Source organism: Ornithodoros turicata, chromosome 2 (genome assembly GCF_037126465.1).
Source record: "Ornithodoros turicata isolate Travis chromosome 2, ASM3712646v1, whole genome shotgun sequence".
Taxonomy (NCBI): domain Eukaryota; kingdom Metazoa; phylum Arthropoda; class Arachnida; order Ixodida; family Argasidae; genus Ornithodoros; species Ornithodoros turicata.
Window position 1 is genome coordinate 94,594,627 of NC_088202.1, and position 25,158 is coordinate 94,619,784.

A 25,158-nucleotide genomic window follows, 5' to 3' on the forward strand; every position below is an offset into this window, starting at 1 on the left:
ATAGTCACCAAAGCAATAAACACGCGCCAGAGGCCGAAAGACCCCAGCTGACGAATTCAATATCTTCCCTTTTATATATATATAGGGTGAGGTAAAAGGATTATCAAACGGCCACGAAGTTTTACATAAGTTCAAAAAGAGACGCGGAAACAGATCTTAGGGAAGTTACAAACACTAGTTTATTACATAGGGAAAAGTTAAAAAGTAAAATGTCATGTCACGTACCAAATCTATTGTCATCTATCGTCAAATCTATCGTCATGTACCAAACCTATTTAAGTAATGTGTAACCAGCTACGCATCTTTTGTCCTGACGAAGACAATGCCACTGTCGAAACGTCGACCCCTTGCCCATTTTACTTTTTAACGTCTCCCTATGTAATAAACTAGTGTTTGTAACTTCCCTAAAATCTGTTTCCGCGTCTCTTTTTGAACTTATATATATATATATATCTTGAAAAGTTGGAGTTGGATCGGACGGTTACGTAATTATAGTTGAAATAAATGGGAGACAGAAGACGAAAGTACACTCTGAGAAAAAAGGGAGTCAAGCTGGAGTTAAGCAGGAGTAAAAGTTTATTTTACTCCCACCGGGTCAAGATAACTCCATTGAAAACTCCCACGCTCGCGGTTACTCCGTCTTGCTGTTATCGTAACTCCTTCGACCCTTTCTGTACTCCGTCATGAGAGTATAATAAACGAGCAGGATCGGCGGCCAATTTCGCCTGGAAGCGTGCTTCCCCTGCAATGCTCCTTAACAACGCGTTTTCGCGAAAAGCGGTTAGAATTTTTGCAAGTGCGCAAGCAGATTCGGTTACCTCGACGTGTAACTTACTTAATAAAATACGGAGCACACACCTACCTCTAATCTCTGTTGTTCCCCCGGCGAATAAAAAATTATACATGGTAGCCTATGAGAAAGAAACCGAAACTGTGCTCTGTCGTGATTTTCAGTGCAGTGCCTTTTAGCAAGGTGCGCAACCTGTTTCACGATTACTGTGTCGCTGTCTTGCATATGACATAAAGGTTTCGATATTACGCCGACGAGATTTTGTCCCCGTTCCCAGAATTCGGGTTGCCGCCAATCCTGAGAATGGACGAGAATGGCGCGAACCAGGTTTGACTTACTGCAAGTACCTCTGCTCTGGCTGTTCAATGTGAAGCTTATTACTTTCCCTGGGACAGGGTTCAAATTGAAAAAATTCAAATGGGAAGTGTGCAAAGGAGAGTAGACGAAAAGAAAATTCCTTGGCTCAACATAATAGCAGCATTTCGTGTTTGTCTCGTACTTCAAACAATTTTCCCAAAATGTGACCTCTTGTCTGTTCTGTGCATCTGTAGCATGCATGAACCAAGTGGAAGGAAAGTAGGTCATTTGATATGTATACCATACGAGTGAGTTTGAGACCTGTATCTGCTGTCTTGTGATATTTTCCTCACGGTGAGGCTACTAAATAAACCCAAGCAGCACAAAGGACTGGGATTCGGCTGGGAACGTAACGGGGATGATGGGTTCGAGGTGGCCGATATCGCCGTCACGAGCCCGACTGCTTCCCGACTATGTGAGGGGGAAGAATTGAGGGAGAGGGAAACTACATAAAATTATTTCCCGATAGATCCCCGTTCGTGTCCCGGTCAGAATTCTTTCCCGATAGATTCCCGTTTGCGTCCCGGCCAGGATTCTTTCCCGATGGATCCCCGTTAACGTCCCGATCTGCTGTGGTGTACTGGCTAAGTATTTCTTCCCGCTCGTCTCCCGATGTTTATGCAGATTCGGTAACACGTGATCGGATGGTACAGCTCGAGACAAAGTTTCTGAAACACGGGTTTTCTGTATTGGACTTTTCCCAGCCACCTTTGGGAAATGCTTGTTGAGCAGAATCCTTGGGGATTCTGTTCAACAAGTGTTCCCCTTAGGCCGCAGGGGAGGCGTAGAGAAGTGAAATACAAAACACCCGTGTTTCAGAAACTTTTGTCCCAAGCTGTACGAGACAGTGAAGCATCCCTTCAGGAAGGAATTTGGCTGTCTGGTATGAGGTAACTCTTTCAAACATTGGGCTGCAGTTCACTTCATGTGTTGTGTTGTGTTGTGTTGTATGACGGAAAACATGCACACGCAGCACCCTGAACAGAAGTATTAATGGAGCCTCACTGCAAAGCACGCAAGTACAAGATACTCGGGAAGAGTCGGCCACGCCCGAACGAAACGACCGAATCTCCCGAATCGAAAAACTCACGTGAAACGAAACGAAGAGAGCTTTAGCAAGTCGAACTGATCGGACGAAAACCGCTGCACCGAAACCCGCAAAGACTACGCTGGAGCTCCCTGCATTTGGGCTACCGCGACTGCCATCGCCATCATCTTTGTTTTGGTTGTCATTGCTGGGTGCAAATGGCCGGCGTGTGTGTTCTTAATGTTTCTGAGCAACAAGTTTTGCAAAGTTTGGTTCGGAGGGAGTATGGAACGCCGTTTTGTGGTCAACGTGGCCAGAGTGCCTCAAAAGTACTCCTGCCGCATTCTGGTCACTGTTATAAATGTGAATCCCTGCCACCATCAGCAGCTTTTAAGTAGATTCATGGCACATGAGGAACCTGCGATGTACACCATCGCACACAGTCAAGAAAAATGTAGCATTTAACCTTGCTTTCCTTCATTATAACAAACAAAAAAAAAGAAAGAAAGAAAGAACACTAGAGAAAGGGTCGGCAAAACAGTGAGTGTTTTGTTGTTTTTGATTCTATTGATCTCTCACTGTCAGGTTGCACTGCCGATCTGTTCACAATCATAACTAACTAATACCTTAGCTTTGGCCAATCTCATGTTGCAATTTTGCTTCAAACACAACATTCAGGGATTCTTATGAAAACAGCAGCATTTCTGAAAGATCCTGGAACGGCCACAATCTCAAGAGGTAGTACGATTCTACCCGTCGTCATATTTCGTCCGCCAAGCCATTGCGCGGAGATGTTGGCTCCATGCCCATTTCAACACAGGCTCACCCGCGCTCGCTCGCGCGTCGTCGCTTGTCTTCCATGCCACCAGCCAGCGCTGCGCGCTGCCTGTCGCGCATGCGCTGCTCTTGTTGGCTTCGCTTTGGCTGCTGTAACGGTCGTTTCTCGTCGCCGCGTGTAGTTCGCGTAATTGCGAGCGTTCCAGCAAGTCTAAAGCGTTTTAGAGGCTTTGTATTGTTGTTCTCACCTGGTGCTGTCGTTCTTGCAACCCGTCTGATATTGCAACTGTCTGTAAGTGGAAGCGTTTCTTCTAACCGCGAGCAAACCAGTCGGTCTCGTTTGACATGTCAAAGAGTGAAGACGCTACCTTGCATGTGAAGCCAAATCGTTCTTCGCCTTCAGGATTATTGCCGTTTCAGGTGTGTAATTAATATAACTCTGAAGTAATATGTTCGACTGCGCCATGCATTCTCATTGTTCGTTTTACTCTATTTGCAGGGATCTGCGCAACGACAGGGAGATAGAACGCCAAGTGAAGTCGACTGTGTACTTTGTGCAGACGGTATGTCATATGTCTCTACACTGCTCTACATATAGGTGTCCTGCCATCGTATTTTCTGGAACGATATTTCTTGCAGGTTCAGCGTGTATGACGCAGCGGCCTTCAGCAAGAGAAACTCAAGCACCGTGTTCAAATGCAGTGGGGACTCTTGCTGGCCATGACAACGCTTAGAAGTGCTTTTTCGGAAGAAGGACAAGTTGGACCGGAAATGAGGACCTAGGTGTGCTCTTTTGCGCTGTTGTTCACCGTTCGATCATTACCAGTTTTTGTGCCCCCGTGAGTTCAACGCTTAGGTATGTTGATGATAAATGGATATGCGTTAAAAGGTACGTACTCCGGAGTGGTGAATTGTTCTGGTGAAGTGATTCGTTGCTGCTATCTCCTGTTTCGTGAGGGTTCTTGTCGGTACTCATATACCGCAGGCATGAGGGGCTTTCTTTGCAGAACATTTCAGTAAACCAAGACTGCAGCATTTTCAAGATTGCCATAACCAGCATCAATGCAGCTCTCATGTCAACATCAGCATCAAGACAGCTCTGATGTGAGCATCAGCCAGCGCAGCTCTGATGTTAACATCATCAGAGCAGCTGTGATGTTAACATCAGACCTGATGTCGCTTTTTTTTTCAATAGGGATGCTTCTCCTTGACCATGTTTTTTTTTTGCTTATTGACGTTTTTGTGAAGGAACGCTGAATATGCGCACACCATTGACTGTCAGCTCTAGTCCCGGTCAGCTGTCATTTTTTACAGTTTTCGTTGTAGTAATTGCTAGTCATTTGCACCAAAGGCGCTGGATGTGAACTATTTTCTCTTTCCTGGACTTGCATTTCTCCCAGTCGTTGGCTTTGTCATTTTTTCATAATTTAAATTTTCTCTTGGTAACTCTTGAGTTTCGTAATCCCTACGCTGTGCATTTTACCATTTTTGATAAAGCTCATTCCACGTACCGTGCACATACTATTTTGTGCTGAAGTGCAGCAATTGTTTCGTTACGTCTAATGTTACATGCCATTCATTTTTGTGTCTGGGCAGTACTGAAGCGTGAGCAGATAGGCAGACTGCCTATTACTGCATAACTTCGTTTTCTTTGAGGCACCACCACTTGGACAGGCAGACCGCCTCTTGCTGTATACTTTTTCTTTCTTTTGAGACACTGTTGACGTGCGAGTGGTTACGCAGGCAGGCTGCATATTACTGTATACCATTTCCCACCATGCAGCAATTTTACCGTTACGTCTAATATTAATGCTACAAGCCGTTCATTTCTTCCAGGGCCATTGCCGAAGTGCAAGTGGTTAGGCAGACTGCCTACTACTGCATACCTTTTTTGTTTCCTTTCAGAGACCACCTCTTACTGTGTACGTTCCCCCCCCCCTTTTGAGACACCATTGAAGGGCCAGTGGTTACGCAGGCAGGCTGGATATTACGGTAGACCATTTCCACCCTTTTCTTTTCAGGCTACATTGGCAATGACAGTAGTTATGCGGACATGCTGCATATTTCTGTATACCCCTCTTTTTTTGTTTTTCATTTCAGACACAATTGGCATGCATTGGATGATGCAGGCAGACTGCTTAGTGTACACCACTCGTCGTTTAGTCTATTGAGGTGCTCCAAGTGTTGTGTCAGTCTATTTCCTCTCCGAAAATAAAATGTTGGGCTCTACACACACTGTTTACACTCAAAATTATTGTAATTATTAAAAATAAGCATATTAATGCCAAAATATGCATGGGGGGGGTAAATATGCATGGGGGGAGCCCCTGCCAGCATTATCGGGGATCCGCCGGGGACCTGCTGGGACCGAATACTTGCTGCCGATGTCGGTCCTTAATCATCCCGGTGTTGCAAACTGGAGGAAGGACCGGTATCGGCTGGTGGCATGCCCCCGACTTTGTAGGATTCTTTCCCGATGCTGGACCGGCTTCGCCCCGGTCCTTTGTGCTGCTTGGGAACGTTCTTTCAAAATTAAAGACTGCGGTGGTGCTTTTGAGTGCACTGTAGGGTCATGCTGTGCGTCCTGGAAAAATTTGAGGAAGCTAGTCGTCATTAGAGGTTTATTTTCACCCTGTAATAGACGATATGCATAAATCCCAGATGCCAGTGCAATGCGGTACATCTTGTGAGCCTGTTCGTTCCTTTGGCACCATCCTTCTCTCCCTCATTCCGAACCTGATGCCATCAGGAAGGAGAAGGAAGCGCCAGGGAATGAACAGGCTCCCAAGACACTGCATCGCACTGGCGCCTGGGATTTATGCATATCGTCTATTGGGGGTTAGTTGGACTCCACTATCGGGGTTAACGTAACTCCATCATCAGAGCTTACTATACTCCCTCACTGGCATTTCATATACTCCCCCACAAGTGTTTGATAAGCTCCCTCACAGGCTTTTAGTATGCTCTTCCATGGGAGTTAGCCTAACTCCATTGAAGGTGTTTAGTGTACTCCATCACATGGTTTAACCTGAGTCCATCAGAGGTGTTTAATATAGGCTAGTTCCATCTCAAATCGAACAATCCGGTACACTTGATGTCTCGAATGAACGGGAAAAAAATATATGTTGAAGCCATCGGTGAGTTAGGAGAAATAAACGCTTTCCGAATTCTCTGCGGTGCGCTGTTCGGGAAGTAGGAGAGGAGGAAAAAACTGCCTCTCATAAGAGGACGTCGTCGCGAGCGGGTTTGAGCGTTCGCTACAAGGCCATTTCTTGTCGCATTATAGTAATTTCTGATCTGGCTTTAGACCACTTAGGGCACAATAGTATCCTTCGTTGGCAGTGCTGTACCGGTTTTTGTTTGTCTGCAAAAAAATATCAAAGTTGACTCAAAGTGCCGAAAAACACCATATTCAATGCAGCTTTCCGGACGATGTACAAAACGGATAAGACTGAGCTTTATGCCGTTTAATTTGTCATTCATAGGGCTATCGAATGATGTACAATTTGTTGCTCTACTCTGTAAGGAACGTCAGCGATACCTCTTTTAGTAGCACCATACCACCGAAAAATGACGAATTTTGGAAGCCTTTATCTAAAAAACCCCACCAAAAACTTACTTCGAAAATTTTATATGTTGTAGGTAGTTCCTTAGACTATGCACAGAAGCAAAATCAAAATTCGGACTTGATCGGTAGACGCAGTGTGAATTTTTTGCCAGCCCTATACGCGGAGCGCATTCGAGCGGAGGCACCTTGTCCCGCGTGTTGCAAAATCGAATTTTCCAAAGGGACTTTCAACTTCTGCCTTCATATAAAAAGTAATTGCTGTCATTTGAAACCGTTCTGAGGTTTCAAGGTTTTCTTTTCAAGGTTCTGAGCGTTTGCGTTCATATCATGGTGTAATCGCTGCATCTAGATTGTGAAAGCAACCAGATGTGCTCGCATTTTTTGCGGGATGTCACACATGCATTGCAAGTGCTGGGAGCCCGTGAAGAACAGAATGATTTTACATCTTTGTAAGAGGTATATCTGTTCAGGGTTATTCTAAACAAGCATATTTACTGTACGCATTATGGCAGGAGGGACGCAGTGACTTCCAGTATTCTTTGAAACATTTCCTTTCCTACGCCCCAAGACCTCGGACGGGGGAAATTGCACTGAGGAAAATGTTCTTGTGTAGTGGGGGGGGGGGGGGGGTCATACGCACACACTCAAGGCTAATTCATGGTGCCTTTTGTGAACCTTGCCGAAACAGCCCGACTGGCGCCGCTGTCCAATAGTTATTCGGTTCGACATGTTGCGAACATGGGAAGGTCCTCATCGCATTTACTCCGTGAAGACACCTTGCGCAAAGTTTCGCCTACACACAGAAGACGCTTCACTCACTTCTCGACTACAGAAGTGCACGGTGTGCCCTTATACAGAGTGTGCGACGACATCTGTATTACTGCAGTGTGTCGTCCTGGTATCACACCTACCTCAATGGCCTCTTCGTTGTACAGCGCTGATCGTGTGGATTTCGCTGACTACCGCCTCATACACACAAAAAAAGTGCTATTGACAAAGAACTTTCGCTTTGCTTCGGAGATCGGCGTAGCTGCGATAAAGACTGTGGTTCCAGCAGATCAAGCCGAAGGCGTAACAGAAATGGGCCAGCTATGCAGAAGCTGCTTCAAGTACTTCACAGCAAAGGTGGCTGAGCCACAACACGCAGCAATGTTGCCCACATTTGAAAGAAAATCTAACAATAACCTGCCATCAAAAGTAACATTAGGGAGTGACTTCCACAACGGCCTCAAGCAGTTCATGACACGATCACTCTCATCCACCCGGAATGCTCTGCATAACTTACGTTACCTTCTTACCTTCGTTACATTGTCTTCTTCGCTGTCAAATTGTTGTTATTATGTGTACTCTAAATATGCTTCGATATGATCACCGTGGACAAATATATCCCTTATAAAGACGCAAAAGTATTCTCAAGCATTCTGTTCTTCACGGGCTCCCAGCACTTGCAATGCATGTGTGTCATCCCGCAAAAAATGTGAGCACATATTGTTGCTCCACAATCTACATTCAGCGATTACAATACTATTATGAACGCAAGCGCTCAGAACGGTTTCAAATGACAGCAATTACTTTTTATGTGAAGACAGAATTTGAAAGTCCCTTTGGAAAATTCGATTTTGTAACACGCGGGACACGATGCCACGGCTTGAATGCGCTCCGCGCATAGGGCTGGCAAAAAATTCACAGTGCGCCTACCGATCAAGTCCGACTTTTGATTTTTCTTCTGTGCATAGTCTAAGGAACTACCTACAACATATAAAATTTTCGAGGGAAGTTTTTGGTGGGGTTTTTTAGATAAAGGCTTCCGAAAGTCGTCATTTTTTGGTGGTATGGTGTTACTGAAAGAGGTATCGCTTACGTTCCAGACAGATTAGAGCAACAAATTATACATCATTCGATAGCCACATGAATGACAAACTTAACGGCATAAAGCTCAATCTTATCCGTTTTGTACATCGTCCGCAAAGTTGCAGTGAATATGGTGTTTTTCGGCACTTTGAGTGAACTTTGATATTTTTTTGCAGACAAACAAAAACCGGTACAGCACTGCCAACGAAGGATCCTATTGTGCCCTTAGTGGTCTAAAGCCAGATCAAGAAATTTCTATAATGCGACAAGAAATAGCCTTGTAGCGAACGCTCAAACCTGCGCGCGACGACATCGTCTTATGAGAGGCAGTTTTTTCCTCCTCTCCTACTTCCCGAACAGCGCACCGCAGAGAATTCGGAAAGCGTTTATTTCTCCTAACTCACCGATGGCTTCAACATATATTTTTTTCCCGTTCATTCGAGACATCAAGTGTACCGGATTGTTCGATTTGAGATGGAACTAGCCTATACTCTGTGACAAGGGTTAACCCAACACCATTGGAGGGGTCCATCATACTCCAGCATATGGATTAACCCAACTCTGTCAGAGGTTCAACCCTACACCATGGGGGGTGTTTATTATACTCTGTGACAGGGTTTAGCTCAACTCCCTCAGAGGTGCTTAATATACTCCGCAACAGGGGGTTAACGGAACTCCGCTGTGGGTTTTTAACCTTACTCCCTCTTGTCCTGGAGTTAAGGTAACTCCTCAGAAGCCTAAAATTTTGCACCTGGGAGTTACAGCTTTTTGCCCCGACAAAGGAGTGTTTTTGACTCCCTTTTTTCTCAGAGTGTAGGGGAAGTAACAAAAAAGGGGTTTATTAAAACTTAAAAATCATAAAAGTTAGGGAGGATGTCTACGTTACGGCGGAAGCTCCGCCTTCTTCGGGACAAAAGAGCTAAATGTGGCCACGAGGCTGATAAGGGGCTTGAGAATGACGTGGTCGGTTGGGGGAAATTCCCGCCACCTGGCGGTTGTCAATTGGGGAAATTCCAGAGCGTTTCTGTGTCAGGTCCAGGAGTGGGGTCACCGTCCTTGTGGGTCAGTGGGGACCGTGATCTGGCTGAAACGAGAAAAGGCAACGGGGTCTTATCTAGGTTGTTAGACTTCTTATTGTTGACAGCATGCCAGGGTCCTCGTTAATGGCCGATCGGAATTTGTAAATTAGGTGAGATTCCCGTTGTTCCCGGGAGCGGTCGGAGGTAAAGTTCGACTGGAGAATAAAAACTGAGGCTTCGTTGATTGAATGTTCTGGTTGTTTGAAATGGCGTGAGACTGGGAGATTAGGTTTCTTGGTAACATCCGATCGGTGATTGTTGAATCTAATTCGGAAAGAAGTTTTTGTCTGACCCACGTATTGGGCCCGGCATGTGTTGCATTGGATTAGATAGATAACGTTGCATGAGTTACAGTCTACGTCTGCGTTGATCTTGACGGTAAAGTTGGAATTCGTACTTCTGACCGTTTGTGCGGTCTGCATTAACTTGCAAATCTGGCATCTCTTGCCATTACATGGATGACAGCCCGCCGGAGGGCTAGTGGGTTCGCCTACTTTAGAGCGGACCAAGCTATCTTGTAAGTTACGTGTACGTCTGTAAGCGACACGTGGTGGATTAGGAAATATGTTTTTCGTGCGTTCTGACTGGAGAAGGATACTGTGGTGGCGGCTAAGTATGTTGTTAATGTTTGGGATATTTCCGGCGAATGTTACAGTTAAGTTCACGGCATTACTTTCTGATTTGTTTTGTCTTGTCTCCAGTAAGCTTAGACGGTTTGCCTTGCGAGCTCTGTTGAGAGCATCTTGAACTAGATCGGGTGGATACTGACGACCGACAAAGGTTTGTTGCAGCTGTTCTAAATTTCTGTCCAGATCGTCGTCATTCGAGCAGATTCTCCTATACCGAAGGGCTTGACTATAGGGAATGGCCAGTTTCGTGTGGCGAGGATGACAACTATGGAATGACAAGTACTGCTGAGAGTCTGTGGGTTTACGGAACAGATCAGACGTTAAAACTCCATTGGTTAGCTTAATTTGAACATCAAGAAAGCTAACAGTGACGGCAGAATAGGTGTGAGTGAAGTTAATAGAAGTATGGAACTCATTGAAATCGCGTATAAATTCCAATAGGCTGTCTTCCGAATGTGGCCAGATCATAAATATGTCATCAAGGTAGCGCTTGTATAAAGTGGGTTTGTCCTCACGCGTGCTCAAGAATGCTTCTTCTAGTGAACCCATGAATAGATTTGCATAGTTTGGTGCCATTTTAGTGCCCATAGCGGTGCCGTTGACTTGTAAATAGTGGCCATCGTTAAATTCAAAGTTGTTGTTCTTTAGGATCAGTTCTAGTAGAGTAGATACGACAGATGGATCACAAGAAGAATCAGAGTACTTTGAAAAAGCCGCCTCGGCTGCAGCTATGCCATCATCGTGGGGAATATTGGTATACAGGGAAGAAACATCTAACGTAACTAGGAGACTAGATGGGGGTGGCTGACATTGCTTTAGTATTTGCAGGAAGTGATTGGTATCCTTGATGTACGATGGTAGTCGCGGGGGTATGTCTTTAAGAAGATGATCTACGAAACTAGAGAGTTTTTCAGTGGCTGTCCCATTGCAGGAGACGATTGGACGTCCGGGGTTCCCCGGTTTATGAATCTTTGGGAGCATGTAGAATCTACCTGGCTTTGAGTTACGGGGAAGAAGGTATTCATATACCGCCGAATCGATCTTCTTTGCGGCCTTTAATGCCTTTAGATGTTTTGTGATATCTGAAACAATCTGTTCCGTGGGATCAGTGTCTAAAGTTTTGTAAAACGTGGCACAAGCCAATTGTCGCTGTCCCTCATCGATATAATCCTGCATATTCATTACGACAATTGCACCACCTTTATCTGCCCTTTTGATTATTAGGTTTTTCGATTTTTTAAGATGCGACAGACTACTTTGCTCGGCTTGACTAAAATTTGGTTTGGTTTTGCGGGAAGAGGGATTATATGAAGTAATTATATCTTTTTGAACTGCTTTTATATATATATCAAGAGCTTTTTCGCGATTGGGCTCTGGCGTAAATTCACACGGTGGCTTGAAAGGTTTGGGTGTTGTATCAGGCTTATCATGAAAATACTCTTTCAGACGCATACATCGGGCAAAATTATCTAAATCGAGATGGAGTTGGTATTCGTCTACCTTGTTATTATTTGGGCAGAATGAAAGCCCACGGCTAAGAAGTGATAGTTCAGAATCGCTGAGGGGGTGGGACGACAAATTAACAACATTTTGAGGTGACGTATTGGTTGTGTTGTCATGAGCGTTAGGATTTTGATTGTCACAGTGTTCGGTTTCACCTTGGGAATCTAACGAGGGAGTAATTATGTTACTACTACCTGCGAGATTCGCGTTATATTTAGACATAAGGTCAGGATCTATCTGGTCCCTTGTCATTTTTTTACGTTTGGTGTTATTCACAGTTTCTTCCAAGTTCCTAGTGAACTGTGCCAATTCTGACTCATGCGCGTCCGTAAGGGTCACAGTATCGCGGATAGTTTTAGCTTGCTGAGATATTTCTGCAGTTGTTTCCTCACAGTGGGCTATTAGAACTTCCAGTAATGCAGTAGAGGCGTTGCTAAGGGTTCCATTCCATTTCTTTTGAAGGGTGTGGTTCAGAGGGAAGGTTGGCTGGAGCTTAATCGCGAGTCCTTTAGGAATTTTGTTATGATCGCTATAGACTTGCAGTGCGGTACGGTGGGAATTGTAGCGTATATATTTGTCGTTTAATTGTCGGATTTTGAAAAATGCTTTTGTACTCGGGCATGGCTCATTTACTATATATACTCATATACTCATATATATACTATATATATACTCATATATATGCAGTATATACAGTATATACAGTACAGCATATATATACAGTATATATATATACTCATATACTATATATATATATATATACGTATATATATATATATATATATACATTCAAACTCTAACTCAACCCCAGCTGACAGACAGGAGGGATTACTAGAGTACTTTAAAGAGTATCTTAAATACTTCTGAGAGTATTTAGTACTCTACTCAAATTACTTTCAGTTTTGAGTATTTTGCACTCTAGTTTAAGTACTTTTTACGTGGAGTATTTGGTAATTTATTTTTAAATATTTTTGGGTAGTATCTTGTACATGGCTGGACATAGGTCGTCAAAACCTAATTTGGTAATTAAATTATGCATTTCTACTGCCATGTTTAAATAGGGGGCAACGACATTTCGGCGGCACAGTCTGATGTCTGCACCGCCTACTGCGAGCACGAAGGAGGGCGGATCTGCCCCCGACCCCAGGCTATAGAGAAAGCTAACTTGATCTAACCTCGCTGAACTGACCTAGCCTAATCCAACCCTTCTCTACCTTTAACGAGACCGCGACCCCCGTCCACGTTCGGCGTAGCAGGGCCATCGCTCTGCTGTAGCAGAAGTGCCTAAGTGTTATACAAACGCATGAAAAACCGTGCCTCAAGTGTGCTGAAATTGATGACGTCATTAGACGCGGAATTTCGAGGAGAGGAAAACATTATTTATACTTTCCTTGCCTCCGCATAGATGTTCTATAGCATGCCTATAGGGAACGCAATACTTTTCATTTCATAATTTGCCGTACGACTTTGAGCATCCCTAGGTATTCTATGAAATGCTGCTAACATATACATTCTTTTTGATTATCGAACAGCTGAGAAAAGCGAACTGTTCGCAGAGGAAAAGCAATGTGCGCATATCGACTTACCAAGAAGGCTGGGCAGCGAAAACCAACGAAATCCACTGGCACAGGCTTACGGTACTCAAAAAATGCATCCGCATAACCGGGCAGCATATCTCTGTATTAGACGTGAGCAGCATACCCTTGGGTTTGGAATGAAGACATAGGGAACGAAAAACAAATGTACAACACAAGTCAAGACTAACTCCAATATGCTGCGCACGAAAAACTTCACACCAGCTAGTTGCATACTCCTTTTATGCTCGCGTATTTTATTTTGCTCGGAAAAATACCGGATACATTTCCTTTCGTTTTCTTGCAGTGGGTGCAAAGGAAGCATTCTATTTTTTTTATATAAATAAAAACAATAGTAATTGCTCAATATTCCATTGTACATCTCCATGTTTCTTCTCCTGCCGTCAGTCATTGTACAGAAACATGGACAATCCAGCTTTCTCCACCCCATTTTTTCTATGAAACGCCAGGGCCTTCGCCCAGTACAACATACAAAGCAACGTAGTTGGTGTCTCCAAGGTGCGCGCTTAATTACATTCCGATGCACCACGCTCTCTGGAATACGAAACAAGGTAAATAGAAATGAGTGAAATGAGTGAATCACTGAATATGAGTGAAAAAAAAAAAATTCAGGAACAAGCATGAGTTTGAGTTTGATTATAGAAAAAAAAAAACGGAAGATATTGAATTCGTCACCTGACGAATTCTGCTACTCCCACAAAGGAAATGAAATGAATGAAAGGAGGAAAGGAAAAATAGAAAAACATCACCCCTCCCAGTCAACGAACTGTACGTGCACATGCGTAGCTACATCCCGTAGAAGTGAACTGAATTGCAAGAAACTAACAGGAACGTGGAACTCGAGGACACATGCCCAGAATGCGGTCCTAAAATACAGATTCAATATCACTGCTCACTATGAAGTTGACAAGCGCTGATAAAACCGCGTCTCTCTTCTTGGGTTCCCATACACCCAGCACCTTGACTGTATCGAAGGTTCTATTGTCCAAGCGAGCAGGAGCAGACTTCAATGTTGCTCTCTGGGATCCATATCTTGTGCAGTGCATAACGATGGGTTCCGTGTTTTCCACAGATGCACACACTGGACAGTTTGCTGAACTAGCCCTGCCGACTTTATGGAGAAACTGTTGACCATACGGAACGTTAAGGCGAAACCGATCCAAAAGTGTTTGTAGAGGTCGCGGTATGCTGGACGGAACACGGAATTTCAGCTCTGGGTCAATCTGATGAAGCAAGGATGACCGCCTGTCGACTTGTAACCATTGCCTGCTACATAAGTCTTCTGTCAGCAATTTTAACATGTGTTTCACATCTGACGTGGAATATGTCACCGTGTGTTCGGTTGACGATAGGTGCGCTACATCCGCCATCTCATCTGCAGCTTCATTACCCCGTATGCCAACATGTCCATGGCTACCAATTCCGCTGTTGTCGACGATGTTCTCTGGGAAAGCCTTGCCATTGTACTATGCTGTGGTACAACAACCGCTGATGAAGACCCACACGTTGACGTCCACTCGTCTGTGAAAATTGCGGTCCAAGCACGATGGCTCTCCATCAGAGACAGACTGTACTGTTTCATCACTGGAGATGGTATTGAAGCCTTTTGCTGATATACACCAGGAACAGTCAGCGCGATATGAGGAAGTTGCAGTGTCCACGGAGGATCGACCGCCGTTAATATCAACTGGGCTTTTGGTAAAGCACTTCGATATGGAGCGATCACGTTGATGAATTGCGAATTTCGACGTGCCACCTTCCTTGCAAGGGGGTGTTTGTGATGCCGCGTGCATAGACGAACGTAGTACCGCACTGTTTCTTGCGTGCTCAGTACATCTAATGGAAGTTCTCTGGCTTCTACTGTAGTTAGGACATTTGAAGTTGCACAAGGTACACCGTGGCAGATTTTCGATTGTAGATTTTCGTGGCTTTTCGATAGTACGCTTTGCAGCGTCCTCTCTGGCGTGTCGGTTATTCCGTGCAGTACGGGCAAGTGGTAGGCCATCATCTGCCGAATGAGTGCTTTATGTGTGGCGAGAAGAGACGCTGTCGACATTCCCCAGTGGGAGCCGCTGATGCGCCGTAGGATGTTGGTACGTGCGTCGGTTCTTTCCTTGAGATGTTTAATGTGAGCAGCCCACGAGAGCTGCGAGTCGATAATTACTCCCAAGAACCGGTGATGAGACACTCTCCTTATTGGCTGGCCGTCAAGCTTCAGTTGAAGAGTCTTCATTTTCTTTCGACTGAAGGGAAGAAATACGGTTTTCTCGACTGATATATCCATGCCCCTCTCCGTTAAGAAGGAGACCGTACGATCTAACGCATTTTCAAGGCGCTGCCGCAATGCGGGCATCTGCACGCCAGACCACCATATACATATGTCGTCGGCGTACATACTAATGTGCACGTTCTTCGGCAACCGTTGCGGTAGGTTCGCCATGACCACGTTGAACAGCAGAGGACTCAACACGCCGCGCTGTGGCACCCCGCCTGAGAGGCAATGACTGTCACTATTCCCGTCTTCACCTTTCTCCTCAGGAACAAGCATAAAGCTACACAATTGCTTCTGTAGCTTTAAACATAATACTTAATATAGCTTTAACATAAACATAATGCGAACTTTGACGTAGTAGACTTGTACAGCGCCCGCTGTACGCAGGAAAAACAACAACAACAACAACAACAACAAAATCGCGGCTTCTTTGGGGTTTTTTACCCTCGATGTGGAAGAGACGCCTTTTTTTTTTCCTCTCCAACGCATGCGGTGCAGTGACCAACAACCTCTGATCAACTATGAACAACAAACCTGTGACCAACTAATGTGACCAACAAAACAACACATTGAGAGCAGAGCATAGAGTCGGAACGGCCGATCCGTCCAACCGCCCGACCGACGGCCGACGGTCGACCGACACGGATCCGGCCGACGGTCGGAACGGCGGCTTGAAATGGGGGGTAAATGCAACCCCGAGACGAAGCCTGTGCATCAGCGACGCAAAATGGCAAGGCACACGAGAAGGCATGGTGAAGCCAAAGTCAGGGTCCACTTCACGCATCAGAACTCTTGATGGAACGTCACGAGACCATTGCGCATGTGCGAGAGGCCTCACCACATCATTTAGGAAGGTTCGCCTGTCGCCTTTGGGGAGTGTAATCCGCACGCTTGATCGGGAATGATACGCAGCTGCTGCAGCCTCTTCAGCCTCTTCATTGCCGCGGATGCCGCAGTGTGCAGGAACCCACTGGAAGTAGATAGAGTGCCCGCTGATCTCAAGACGGCTTTAGTTCCTCCAGTATTTACACAACCACTGGCGCAAGTGATCCACGAATACCCATGTTCGCTATACACTGGAGAGCTGCCTTGGAGTCGCAGTATATCACCCAGCTGCTGATAACGGCGGATGGAATGTGTTTGAGGAAGAACAAAATGGCATGCAATTCTGCAGACGTGGATGAGGTGCGGTGAGAGAGACGGTATGCGTGGCACGACGACATAGTCGGAATTATAAAGGCACCAGTGGAGCAGTGTAAGTTGGTCGACCCATCTGTGAATACTGCAGTGTGCGAAGGGTAACGGCACTGCATCATGTCTAACGCAAGTTGTTTCAACACGGGTGCTGCAACGTGATCCCTCTTGCTCATGAGCCCAGGAATGGTAGTAGAGATTGAAGGTGTCCAAAAGACCCATGGAGGGGACCTGGGTACGACTGATCTGCCAACAAAAGCCGGTAGCAACGGCTTTACAGCGCGGTGCAGCGAGAAACGTTGCTCTGCCTTTTGAGCTTCGAAACCAAGGGGTGACGACGGTGTTCCGCGATGAGGAGTAGATAATGGCGCACAGTTTCTCTGAGACGTAAGACCTCTACTGGCAGCTCGCGGGCCTCTGCCACCACCATGCGCGTTTCAGCGGCGCGGGGTACACCGAGGCAGAACCTCAAGCTTCTGGCCAACATACACCGAAGCCTCTGTGGAGAAGTTCTTGAGATGCCGTGTATAAGGCCGGGAGGGTGTAGAGAATGGTTCCCCGAACCAATGCCCCATGAATCGATAGGAGCGCTTCCTGATCAATCCCCCCCTCATGGATGACTGCGGTGGCCATTTTCAGCAGCGTTGTTATCGTGGTTAAAAGTACGCAGTCCGTAGGGTTGTCTTTCAGTCACGTGACAGAGGCCGCTTACGTATACGCTAGGTAAAGCTCTAACAGATCGGTTAACGTCAGGTATCCCCTTCTGTACCTTGGTTGAGATTTGATTCACCATTAAACCTCGCGTTTCCATGATGGGCATGGTGGAGAGAAAGGATAGTAACATTACCCGAAGGAATCACTCCCTGTTGGGCTTACCGCAACTTCCGGGGCGTGTGAGTTCGACCTTTCTCTGAACACAACATAATGTGCATTAGTGGAAACTTCGAAGCACGTGTCTTCCACAAACTTACTCTCTTTCTCTTGCCAACGTGTCCCGTTTCAGAACTTTAAGAACGCTTTAGAATACTTGTACAGCGAGTGTCACGTCACAACTTCAGTCGAATTCTCAAAGCTAGCTAAAACCTCACTTACCAAGTTTGAAAATAATCAAACGCGGGAAACCAGCGGAATTGATTTCAACTGTAATGCAACGGTGATATATACCTTCCTCGAGTCGGAAACGCCCGCGCTGAATCCGCACTTCTGCATTTCTAGTATTTGTTGTCGCTCTCCTTCCTGCGCGTTTCGTTTTTCCTTCGTTTGCAACTAAACTCTCAAACGATTGCTTCGAAACTTTCATTTTACCAAGGTCGGTGTTCGTTCCTTTCGCTGAGAAGCTTATGTGTTTTTATTATACGCGCGTTTTCTCCCGCCATATAACTCCTGCGCGCCCTTTGAAACGCCTACGCTGCTCAGGCCTTTACTACCTGCCTCCTACTCGCCGGTGGTAAACCCGCATTGAGACGCAGTTCGCACCATGACGGCTCTGAATGTCGCCTTTCTTCCCAAAAGCTCGCCTTACGATTTTCGTTGTCCGAGACGAACGAGACGGAAATGCACACCGGTGGCAGCAAGACAATCCGTTCCCTGCAGACCCTTCGGCGAAGTCGAAGGCTTACTCAATGTGGAAGGTGCTGACAGGTCAGCTTTGACTGCCATTATCCTCTCTTCCTGTGAATGCGGTGAAAAAGATATATCGCGCGAATAAGACGCACGGAGGCACGACCTACTGGAGGTGTATGTATGAGAAACAATTCTTTTGAACGTTTATTCAATACACTACTCCCCTGAAGGGGCATAATTCGTCAACGGGTCGGAAACGTCACGGGTATTGTTCCTGTATTGAACATATGGCAGTCGCCGAAAAAGCCAGACAGCGGCGAGGGTCGAACCACGAACCTCTCGATTGCCGGTCAAGCGCGCTAACAAATTACACTACGCTGGCCACTACGCAACACTACGCTGCTTCCCGTCGACTTACCAAGGGCCCTCGTTCAACTAACGGAGCACGTACACACTCGATGATGTTCCTGTATTGTCCCGGTAGACTTTGGACACACCCTGAGAAAACGATGAGTAAATTCGGGAGTAAGGACAGCATCGTGTCCCGTAGGTCGCAATTATTCACTTTACTATATTTTTGTTACCTTGCCTGAAATTTTCTCCTCTGCACTGGAAACAGTCCCTTGCAATCAGTTCCTAAATTTCTAATGTTCTCATTCATTTAATCCTGAAAGGGTGTAATGGCCGTGGCATTGCATCTAGCCACTTCAGTAGCGTATAATTCGCTATTCCTTTATTTTATTTTTACTTACTCCCCACTCAGCGGAGGCGGGAGTGCCGCGTGTAAACCCTACAATAAGTTCAACGATTTCTAAATATTCAATTGTTGCGACCGTCATTTGCTATACTGAGAATGCGTGATATTTTTAAAATGGCAAAATTTATTCATAAGTCTTGATTTACACTTAATTACACGGAAAATTTATACTTGTGCATGGTGAGTCTTGAATGCAGATCAAAAGAAATTATAGCAACATATGCTATAAGGCCTTTCCGCATGAGCACCGGCCCATCGCTCAGCAGTAGGATAGCGCAGCCTCGCTCTGCAGGCGCTATGCGTATAGTATACCCAGAAGCGTCTCCAACATGATCTTAATCGTGGTTAGCAGTACGGCATCGTTGTTTGATTCCTTTGGGTTCGACAACTAGAAACGATATCAAGACAAGATGACTACAATACAGAAAAAAAAACTTGTTCGGCGCGCATGAGTGCACATTCATGTTGCAAAAAAAGCCTTTGTTGCGAGGAGATGTGCAGCATAACGATAGCGATTGTTGTGGTGGTGGCGGTGGCGGTGGTGGTGGTGGTGGAACTTGTTGCCGTAGTCGGCACACAGCACACCACAGAACCACGTATCATCTCATCATCCGAATGCGTGAACAAATTGCGCAGAGCTCGATAATGTCGAGATGGAGCCTGTTTTTGCGTGTGCTCGTCGGTTCGTAGTTCTCGGTATCATATCGTACCGTTTGAAGAAGGGTGGTTTGCGTACCAAAGAGGTCGGCAAGTCGCCCGACCGAAACAGAAAGGAAACACGCGTAACGCATAATAGACGCGGAAATGTCCTGGGCAGGGCAGTACAACGTACACTTGGCTTTGATATGAAGGGAAGTGCCTCAGGACGAGAGCGTCCTGAGGCACTCCCCTTCATACTCCCTTACCGGTTTGCAGCATTTTCTACCTGACTGCTTGACTTTGATGTTGGTCAGGGGGTGGTTACTCCTTTACATGGTTGGATAGGTTCTGGGAGTTCCGCCTCTGTCGTAAAACGACTCCTATGAGATTAGTTTCGTTCCGCGGTCCAGGAGAAACCTCTGCATATTCGAGCGCGTTGACACTTGTTCCAATGGGACATATTAGTGATTCCAGCGAGGGTGCTTTATTACCCGAATCTTTCATTACTCCCTTGAGGACCCTTGCCTGCTGTTTGTATTTCCTGCGGCGCAGCAGGACATGTTCTGCTGTTTCTGTGTCGTATAGCAAGAGCTTCATAACGCATCTTCACTTCTGCCTGTGAGGTAGAGGACTTCTTTCGTCTTCACGCTTTTAGTTGTCAGTTTCATTACGAGCGGATACTCTTCTCTGGAAGCCCCTCGTTCTTTCCCTCGTTATTTCCTTCGGGGTGAAAGCGTCATGCATGATGGTGAATGTCATACCAGCACTTGCGCGTTACTTGGAAGGGCAGGTGCTGTAAGTGGAAGTTTTGTGACTTACTTCGACAATGTCCCTGCTCTCTCATTTCCACATATGCCCTAGTACAGTGGTTTTCAACCTTTTTTGCTGCATGCACCCCTTTTGCCGTTCGTGAAAGGGTTATCCCCCAATAACTATATAACTAACTAATATAACTCCAAAGCAATATACGCATAAAATTGGAGGTACTTTAATGCTTCTGCCAAGTTTCTTTAAAGCATTGTTTGTGGCCAGCGACCTTACTTCTAGACGCTAGTGCGCGCCCAAGAGCCATCATGGCATGCCGTCTGCGTTCCTGCCGAGGGAGATGCCATGTGAGTGATAGGGCCGATTGGAGGCGAATGTTACATGGTGCCATGCCCCCCTCAGTCGCGAAGCGGTGCATGAGGTTGAAGTCCGCGTCGATACCGCGAAGAGGAGAATGAGGACGACTCTGGGTGATGGTCGGCTCGGCACACGGCTTGTGATCGTGTGAGTTGATGCAGCAGCAGCGGGATGGCATGCACAAGCCCGCTGTGATCCGGGCTGGTCCCAACGATGAGGTGTGAATGCTGTGTAGTTGAGTGATTGGGTTCTTGAGCAGTTGCTGATTGCGTTGAGTGGTTGTTGATTGTGTTGAGTGGTCGTTGGGTGCGTTGAGTGATTGTAGCTGAGTGGGCGACTGTACTGCGACTGGTACGAGAGCGTGAATGCTGTTTTTTCGCCAGAGAAATGCTGGGGAGGACCATCGTGAACCAGGTGGAGGCCGGAAACTGAGCTTGCTGTGATCTCCCTGCGGGTCCCCGGTGGAACAGGGGTCCCGGTGCGACTTGCCTGCCTGAATGTGGTTCGCTGCTGGTTTACCGAAAAATTTAGGATGGTGAATGGCCTAATTACTGCGAGCATGGTGTTCGTTGTTCGGGTCATGAAATGTTGGGACACAAAGAACATCAACCATTCAGGATGGTGGCAAGTGCCCAACTGATTTTTAATGAATTGCCGTTCGTGCCGGCGCGAGATGACGACGAGTGCAGTGGACGATGTTGATGCCTGTTCCGCTACACATCTGTTAAAATATGTAGTGGTTGGTTATTTGATGGCATGTTATTGCCGAGCGATCTGCAATCCGGTGTGGCGGCATGTTGCTCGAGGGGATCGTACATCTTGGATCGACTTCACAGGGAACTGTGCCGATATTCGCCTCACAGCGACTGAGGAAAACCCACGAAAAACGCCCAGACAGTAAGCCGATGCCCGGATTCGAAGCTGGGTCACCTCCAGGCGAAGGCGTGGTAGGCGATCGTCTTTGCTGGTAAGCCACGGGAGCTGGTAGCTGCGTTCCAGGCGACAATATCTGGCGGGTTCTTCTTCTTCCTAATCCATGGAATCTTCGTCTCACATGGTGGTGGTGGTGGTGGGTGGTGAAAGGGCTTGCCGTTGTCGGCCTCACGTAGGTGGGCAACGTCACGACTGACGCCCTGGGGGAATGTGCGTCCTGGGCCGACTTCTAAGGGAACTGTGCCGACATATGTCTGAAAGCGTCTGAGGAAAACCCAGGAAAAACCCCAGACAGGAGAAACCTCTGCATATTCGAGCGCGTTGACACTTGTTCCAATGGGACTGAGGTATCTACCGTCTCACATTGTGACTGGTGCAGGGTCCGTGGAGCGGGCCTTCTCGCTAGTCTCCACGAATGGCTTGCCATCAATCTGGTTGGTTTTTCTACTCTATTTTCTACTTACGAGTTGTAGAGTAGTCTCCGCATGTCTCCGCATTTTTTATTTCTCAATCAGTCAATCTGCGATCCGTATGCAGCGGAAACGTTGCCTGTTCATGATTCACTAAAGGATAGCCAGTTTTGTTCTGTCCGCTCTGGTGATTTGTTGAACTAACTGTCTGGTTGCGACTAAAGCAAGAGGCAGTGCTGGAACTTGCGCATGCGTAGCTACGTTCCTGTGCGCAGAGGAGCTCCGATGGCATTTTGAGTCACGTCAAGTCAACTCTTTCTATCTGTGTTTGTGATAACGATTCACTACGCTTGGCGCATGGGCAAGCGTGCATGAGTTTCGCCACAGTGACTGCGTTATGAATGATCTTTATTATACCCCGACTTAGGTTTTGCAAATAATCGTGTGAGATCGCGTGAATGATCGTGAGTGATCGTGTGAGAAACATTGCTCCGCATTATTATTATTATTATTATTATTATCCGCAGTCCTACCCTGTGACACGTGCAGCATGTCGCCACAAACGGCTGACTCACATAACGTGTAGATCTAATCCTATTTATTATACGAACAACACGGAATGAGCAACCGGCCATTGGATTTCGTTGTGGAAAATGCCACTCTCGATGCCATGGTGACACGTGTTCGGGCATGGAAGAGACTAGTCACCGCTACAGCTTACTGCCGCGCTCGAGTGAACCAGATAAGCAACGTTTCTGATGAAGATAACATCGAGTATGATTTTGGTGTTTTCGAGACCGGATGATGGCACCACGCGTGTCGAGACACCCTGTAACACTGAATGTTGATACTGGAGCGCACGCCATCTTGTTATAAGGTCGTTCAGTGTAGAGATAACTTGATACATTGAGAAAAATAATCGGAACTTGTCCGTTGGACAGCGGGCAGCACCGTGTGCAGCGCTGTCCAATTGGCGCGTTCCGATTACTTATCTCAACGCATCAAGTTATCTCTACACTGAACGAACATAGCCTCACAGAGTCCCAGGATAGGTTGCAATGTGAGGAACACACAGATTCAGCGTGATCCTACCACGAGGTTACGGTAGTGGCGTCAGCTTATAACGGTATCACTACGCTGGGTGTACCCTTGAATGGAGAGCTTAAAAAAAAGAAGAAGAAAAGCTGATATCTTCACAAAGGTGCGAAGCCGACCGTGAAGACCGTCATAACTTTGGACTCATCCAAGAGGAAAGGTGCTCAAGAACATTTCATGCACTGTTCGAAACCGACTTTCCAGTAACCTTGAGGCCCTGGTGCAATGATTCCCTATTGGTCGCGTGACGTGGGAAGGGGCTCAACGAAAATCGTCTCCATGTAGTTGCAGTGCCGACCTGTGCGCTACACAGCGCCATTAATTGAGATAGATGATCGTGCGGTACCTGAATGCCGTCTGCATGCGATACCCGCTGTGCTCTCGTCTGGCCTCTCCTCGGATCTCATTTTGGGTACCCGTCCTTCGTAATCGTATGTGGCTCCGACGATAAGGGTCGTTCCGCCCCGAGCTGGAGATTACGGACAAAGTGTGTCGCAAACAAGACATTTTATGGACTACGTTTTCGGTACGTCGAATGGACCCAATCCGCCGCAGTCCTGATAATACCGTTAGTGGCGGTAGTGCTAGAGCCTTTATTTACCGACGCGTTCGCCTGCCGATAGGGCGACACGCTGCTCGAAGAGGAAGGAGGATACTGCGTCCTGGACGATTTTCACAGGAAAGCATGCAAACACATGCAAGTAAAACAACGAGACAGCAGCAGATCCGCGGCCAGGATTGTATCCCACGAAAGCCAGTCAAACAGAAGCTGGGTCGAATCGTGGACGATGGAGAGCTTCGGAGAGGTACGGCCCGATCGGTCTATAGGTAAGTTCTTTTATAATCGCAGGGAAGCAAAATGAACAGGTGAGACTTTATTTGGACCCAGGGATCGTAACGAGGAACTGAACCCGAACCGAAATATTTTGTACTGGTTAACTGAATCAGAACCCAACAGAGTTCGGTTCAGATAGGTTCCGCAGGAATTTAATATCCCTATTACGCGACCAGTCTTCAATGATCATGGAAAAAAAGGGCCATTGAACCAGAGCGCTATATTAAAAGGGACTGTGGCCATTAATGGGAGCTACATATACCTGAGGCTCCACCCACTTTTTGAGGTATCTTGCCAATCACAGGTCGAAATACTGCTCCCTATTATTGCAGGCCATCTCGTACTTATACCTTACCATTACGTGCGCCACCATTTTCGAGAAACTTGATTGGTTTCGATTGAAACGGATATCACTGGTGAGAGAACAAATCGGCGGGTTTTGTACCCACTTTCATCAACGCCGTCTGCATGGAGAGAGGCATGGTGGGAAGACTCAGAACTGCAGAAGTGATTGGCCAGAAGTGAGCGGCAGAACCGCGTCTCCGTAACAGACGGCTGCCGGTATGAACTTTGAAATCGCATAACATAATCTGATGGAATGAAAAGTGGACAAAGATGTATGTATAAATAATAATAAATAATTAATTCAATTATGTAATGCAAAATCATACACATCAGTGATGCCTTTCCTGCTATTCTCTTGGGGTCGCGGTCTTCACTAGGCCTAACAGTAGCGGCGAAACATGTCATTTTCGTGTAAATCATGATGGCGGAGTGAAAGTTGAAGCTTATTTTGCAGATAAATACAGGAGGATATATACTTACAGAATGACATTAGAGTAGGTTATATATTTTTTTTTGTCACCAAGTCTCCGCTTCGCCATTTCAAGCACCATCCTCCATTTTGATCATGGGCGTCCCCCATGGAAAACGGCAACCAATGAAATGCGCCCAAGTTTGATTGACAGGTCGAGCCTCTTTTTTAGGCTGTAACAGTTACGTAATTAGAACACTGGACTGCAAAGAGCTGCGAAAAGTAAAGGATATATCGTAAAAAAAAAGAAAAGAAAACATCGTTTAAAGTAGCATGGAAATGATCGGAATAAAATATGAGGGGAGAAATAGAAATTACGACTCTGAGCCCTGTGATACATATTCGCAC

At 46.3% G+C, this 25,158-nt stretch overlaps 1 long non-coding RNA gene across 4 annotated transcripts; it reads left to right on the forward strand.

Annotated features, from left to right (window-relative positions):
- The first annotated feature begins 941 nt into the window (after positions 1-941).
- Positions 942-5,182, forward strand: LOC135385812 (uncharacterized). 4 transcript variants are annotated; one of them, XR_010420504.1, is made up of 5 exons: positions 1,105-3,371; positions 3,451-3,514; positions 3,591-4,055; positions 4,857-4,943; positions 5,052-5,182. It is a non-coding gene; the product is annotated as an uncharacterized LOC135385812 (long non-coding RNA). The 4 variants fall into 4 exon arrangements; XR_010420502.1 differs by having other exon boundaries at positions 942-3,371; positions 3,591-4,943; XR_010420503.1 differs by having other exon boundaries at positions 1,112-3,371; positions 4,857-5,182.
- Positions 5,183-25,158: the final 19,976 nt, after the last annotated feature.